General features: G+C 33.6%; 1 long non-coding RNA gene across 1 annotated transcript; it reads left to right on the plus strand.

Moving 5' to 3' along the window:
- The first annotated feature begins 877 nt into the window (after positions 1-877).
- LOC127160065 (uncharacterized) lies at positions 878-4,535 on the plus strand. The gene is made up of 4 exons (XR_007826642.1): positions 878-1,530; positions 3,618-3,768; positions 4,261-4,347; positions 4,517-4,535. It is a non-coding gene; the product is annotated as an uncharacterized LOC127160065 (long non-coding RNA).
- Positions 4,536-6,069: the final 1,534 nt, after the last annotated feature.

Genomic DNA, 6,069 nt, shown 5'->3' on the forward strand with positions numbered 1-6,069 from the left:
AAACATATCAGAATAGTTTTAAGAAAACTATGATTAGGTATTCATTATACTATGAGAAGAGGGGATTAGACATTTTTCACAAGCTCAAGCTTCTTCACTTTTATTTTAATGTTGGAAAAAAATTAAAATGTTGGAGCACAGCATGAATTATACATACTACTGGAAATGTTCCAGTAAGTCCTTTGACCAGTGATCAAAAACAAAGCCCACTTGTGACAAAAAAAAAAAAAAAAAAAAAAAAAAAACTACAATACTGATTAATTGAAACACACTGACATTGTAATCAGCTGTACCACTAGATGGCACCAAAACTTTTCAACAATAAACAATTAATCTCAGCTTTTGTCTCTTTCTATCAGTAGTTAGTTTTAATGTCTCCAGTGGCCTTCAACGTAAATTTATCAGACGTGTAGAAAATGTATGCGTCTGCTTCTGACAAAGATGAACTGTCTAATTAGACTTTTAAAAATATGCAGCAGGCTAACGTTCGTTTGAATGTGTTTGCTTTCCATTTTAGCTTCAAAATAGCTGTAGTGTGGTGATTAGAAATCATTGTTTAACTAGTAACACAACGCTTTTAAACAGGTCTATCTCTTATCATAACGTGCCGGTATGAGAAACAGGTGTTTTAAAACTAGATGACAGTAATAAATATAAGTTAGTAGTTCGTGATCTGTGCGATCAGATAAAATATAATTTAAGAAAACAATATTTTACCGATTGCGTGAATGAACGTTTAAACATGACGAAAGTTTTACATCACTAAATAAGAGAAGGTTGAAATACTAAAAAAAAAAACCTTTGCAAATACACGTAATTTTGAGGGCGGAGATTAGAGAGCACAACCACACGACACGTATGTTCTTCTACCCAACCTCTCTACCTAATTAAGCCGCTTTTCCACTATCGGGCCGAACCGTTCTCTTCGCTTAACCGTTCCGTTCCGTGCCGATCCGGGCCAGTCAGCACGGATACGGTTTCATTTTCCACTATGGTGCTGATAACGGAACTCTTTGGAATGTAAATACAAATCCGTTAGTCGTTGCCTTGGTAATGCTATTGTAATATAAACAGAGATATGGACGATGATCAGATATTTCTGTTTTTGGGACTTCGTTAAATAACAGAAAAAAAGGACACAACTATAGACAACGCAAAAAATAAAATAAACAGGTGGAGACGGGCACAGAAGGTAAAACCTTTCTAAAAACGAACACATTTATTGACGGTATTAATGCATGAGCTATGAACGCAGCGTAACAGCTGTTTACTTGGCTGTTTGATCATACAGCGCGCTTTCCCTTAGCACACACATTCTATCAGCACGGTTTGGCACGGTTGTCTAACCGTGCCGAGAATTCCGGGCCGAGAACGGTTCGTAATCGTGCCGTGCCTACCAGGCTCAGGTGGAAACACAACTGGAACCGTACCTGACCGTTCTAAGAACCGTTCGGCCCGATAGTGGAAAAGCGGTTTAACTTTCGCTTTCGATTTGGTTCCAAACATATAGGCTAATGGCTTCTAGTTCAGGTAAGACTCGAATCCGAACAAACTGATATGTTTAGCAGGTTAAAATACCCTAATTACTAAAATCCTAGGACAAAATAATCGTATTTATTAAGTAACGCAGCAATTATTTAATTTGTTGGACAACATGCTGGTAAAAGTGGAAGGGCTTCTTTAAGGAAATGGATTCCCATGGATCAACGCACTGTCTGAATACGTTTTCTTTAAAAATCGGGGTAAGGCACCGCAGTAAAGATAGTTTGCGGTTTGATATTCGGAAATGTTTTGGCTATAGATACACAGCGCGCTGTCATAAACACGCAAATAATCCCGAAAGTCGTTCTCCATGATTTGTGAGACATCACAACGTGATGTTGTGCCTTTTGGTCGAAATCAGTTTTTTTTTTCGATGCGACTCTTAATTTTATAATGCGTGTAGCTCTGAAAGTTGGAAACTTAGCAGACTGAAACCAGTGTCATATTAACCAGCTTGATCTGTGAATTTGTTCACAGCAAAGCTTTTGTCAGTAAACCGCTAGGAAAATCCGCTATAGTAAGGAATGTGAAAAATAGGCTCTTTTCATGAGCGGCCCCATGGCCACCAGGGGGCCCCCAGAGTACACGAAATTACATCGTTTTTTTTTTTTTTTTCTTTTTTATATATGTATAATATTTCAATGGGTATCATATTGGTAATGAAATCCATTATTCAATTAAAACTAAACAAAACAACGCAATATTATTTTAACTGGCTCCTGCAGGATGCATGCACAGTTGGAGTATGACAGCCATACGATCCCTTACCAAAAAATAAGTATACTATAAGTTTATTTTATTAAGTATACTTAAGTAAAGTTCAAGTATATATTTAAGTATACTTTATGTAGTAAGTATACAAATATCAGATACTAGTAGTATACTTTTCAGTGTACTACTTTAATACTCCTTGGGACTAAATTGGCCCACTTTCTTCTGTATATAAAAGTATACTTTTAAGTATACTTTAAGTATAACAGTAGTAAACTTTGAGTACACAACTAGTTTACACCTATGTTTTCAGTTTGTACTGCAAGTATACTAAAAGTGAACTAATAGGAATACTGATAGTTTACTAATTAAATACTTTTTTATGCATTTTAGTACACTTTGAAGTATAGTCTTAGTAAACTACTAGATTAGTAGTTTTGTACTGCCACTATAACAACTAAGTTTTCTTCAAAAAACAAACTTTATATCATACTTTAAGTATACTACTATGTCCCTATTTAGGTATTAATTTGTATATATTTTGTTATATGAATATCTGAACATACAAAACATTATGAATAACTTAATCTAATATGTAGACAACATTGTCTTTGTTTGTAAAACATTTTATAAGATTAAGATATCCAGTCAGTAGATATAAGTGGTTGAAAGTATCTAGGCATCAAAACTAGATACACAACCCTCAAGAACAGTGGCAATTGGCAAATAGTAAAAAGATTAGATCTTTGTCACAGTACAACAAATAACTAACAATAATGACAAAACAACAACAACAAAAAAGTTTAAATGAAGTCAGCAAACAGCAAAACAATAATCCTAACAGTAACTGGATAATTTATTCATGCTGCAATGCATGCTGGGAACTTACGAAGCCTTAAAATTTCAACAATATGAAATTCTTTGCTCAGACCACTGTATTTGACTAGTTAGGACAATATTTGCATAATGTTGTTGGTCTGACAAGGGTTTTTAGTTTCAAGAAAATAGCATTTTTTAGTATTGAGACTCAAAATGTTTCGTAAAATGGAAAATATGTATTTGCATTTTTTTGCAGTGTGGAAGCATCTGTTTTGGTTTCTTTTTCACTTGTGTTTTGGAAATTTTGTACAGAAGATGTGTAATAGCATCTCTCATGTATAACAATGAAATCACAGATTCTCAGAGCACAAGTATAGCATAAATATATGTAGACTTTTTCTAAGTATAAGTCAAGTATACTTAAATGTAATTTTAAGTATATTTCTGAGAAGTACATAAGAAGTAGACTGAAAGTATACTTTTCATATTTTTAGTTTAAAAGAAGTATACTAACAGCACACTTGAATAAACTTCTTTTTCCTAAGGGATGCCTGACTGAGGTAATTTAAATTAATTGAAGAAGCAGCGTCACTGCAGCAAAACGATTAACAATGTCACAGAAAAGGACATATCTTTCTGGTGCAGAAAAAAGAAAACGGAAAAAATCAGAGGAAGAGAAAAAACAGCAAGATAAAGGTAAGTTAAAAAAATGAGTATAAACTAAACGAGGCTAAATTGCAAGCTAACGTTAGCTGGTTAGTTAATTAAGCAAACAAGGAAGTTAATGTTTTATTTAACATCCGCAAATTTAAGATTTGCAATATTAATATATTATAATACAACATATTAGCTGGATTAAGATTCAGGTATTTGCATTCTGTGTAAAAATAACTTTCCTAGATTATATTTTTGTAATAAAAATAAGCTTCTGATTCATAAACTTGGTGCTAATAATAAAAAATAAGCTTCTGTTTTATAACTTTGGTACTGATAACAGTTTAACATTACTTACAATTGGCCTACGTTTTTATTTCATTATGTCTTAATGTTTTAGGTGTACAGATGGCTTGCTGCGGTGCTGTGTCATATAGGTTGATGTTAAAATAACTGTTGTTATTGTTGTTGAAATAGCTTTTCTGTTAAAATAACATTCTGTTCATTCAACTATACTCTTATGAAACTTTTTAGGAGCACTGTTGAAAGATTTTGGAGGTGGGGCACAACCAATGCCATCTGCCTCAAGTACCAGTGCTACAGCTGATGATGATATTCCATGTGAGTTTAAAACAATCCTAGATCAATTTGTTTATACCTTTTTTGTTGTTCATTTGTTTGTTTTTCACAGACAGCATCACCTTTTAGTATGGAATCTAACATGGCTACATTAATTTTATATTATTATATTTTTATAATAATACTCATTATTATTTTTATCTTTAATAAGGTACATCCTCTGCAGGTGATGGAGCACTCTTCCAGCACTCCCCCATCCAAAGATGACTGTTCCTTCTGAGCTCTCTTTCAACCTCAGTGGAGGAGATCTGTGAGTTAGTAGCACTGTGTGTTTGCTTAGTTTACTGTGCAATATCCTGTGATTAATATTTCTAAATATAATTTTTAATTAAATTTCAAACTGATCAAAAACTAGTTCTGATCTTCCATTGGGAAGAAAGACACATCTACTTGCACAGCTACTTCCAGCCTAACAAAATGGATCATCAGCTCTTATAGTGATATCAGCTGAGTGCTTATCTATCCACAAATTCTAAGAAAGTGGAATCTGAAAGGTGGAATGTAAAGTTGAGTTGATCTTGAAGTAGTTTGTCATTTCCTATAAAAAAACTTCACATTCCCTAAAAAACTAATTTGTAATTCTTTGGTATTTAGCTTTATATTTTATTTATTATATTATTTATTTTAAAAAATGTAGTTGATTGGCTTACTTATTCAAAAACAAATGATGCAGTCTACTGCTTTATATTTTATTATTTATTATATTATTTATTTTATTTGTAGTTTTTTTATTGCACTTTTTACATGTTGCAAAAAAATTAATTAAAGTGGTTAAAGTGTTTACAGTAAGAGCATTGTCTACTAGTTTATTTTGCTACTTTTCAGTACACCACATTAAGTATGCCAACTGGTACTGCAAGACTTTGAATGTTAAAGTGCAAATTAACACCTGACTACTCCTGTGGGTTTGCTACTGTTACAATTAAAGATCATAGCAAGGGTAAAAACATTGGTATGATGTAAGCAACACAGCTACAAAAAATTTATATTGGGTGTGTTAGATTTATAGTGTGCGAATAATAAAGGATTGACAATAATTAGTCATACTGGTGGCACAGAGGGGCCCCCAAATAAAATTCTGCTTAGGGCCCCCTGAAGGCTTGGGCCGGCCCTGATTGCAATTTATTGCGTATCAGTGTTTCTTTATGCTCTGCTCTCTTTTTTTTCTATCATAATATCACACTGTGCTGTTTTCGGTTTTCCAAGCCTTTAGAGAAATCATACACATCTCTAATAGACTACTGTTATTTGTGGCATCTTCAAATTTAAGCTTTGGTTGTTGTACTTTTCCTTAAGTCTTGGCTTCAATTTGCTGATTTGAGGAAATGTTCACAATATATTTTTTAGCACTTATGTACTATTCTGATTTGTGACAAATTTCACAGTGCAATTTTGGACAGTTAACCCTTCACTGACTCAATTACATCACAATTTTGATTTGTGTAAACTTTCACAGTTCAGTACTGGTCAGCTGACTAGGGCTGCACGATTAATCGAATGCGTTTATGAGGCGCGCTTAGTCAGTAAAGCCGGTACTTTGATTAGTAGTAAAGCTCCATTACGTGCGTTCAGCTGGAGCGGCAATTAATACACAGAGCCGTAAATCACTGACAAGCTACGCCAAATCACGCTCATAATCGCCACTAACATCACTATTCTGATTTGTGAAAATTTTCACAGTTCAGTACTGGTCAGCTGACCCTT

The sequence above is a fragment of the Labeo rohita genome, unplaced genomic scaffold (genome assembly GCF_022985175.1).
Source record: "Labeo rohita strain BAU-BD-2019 unplaced genomic scaffold, IGBB_LRoh.1.0 scaffold_285, whole genome shotgun sequence".
In the NCBI taxonomy this organism is placed as follows: Eukaryota; Metazoa; Chordata; class Actinopteri; order Cypriniformes; family Cyprinidae; genus Labeo; species Labeo rohita.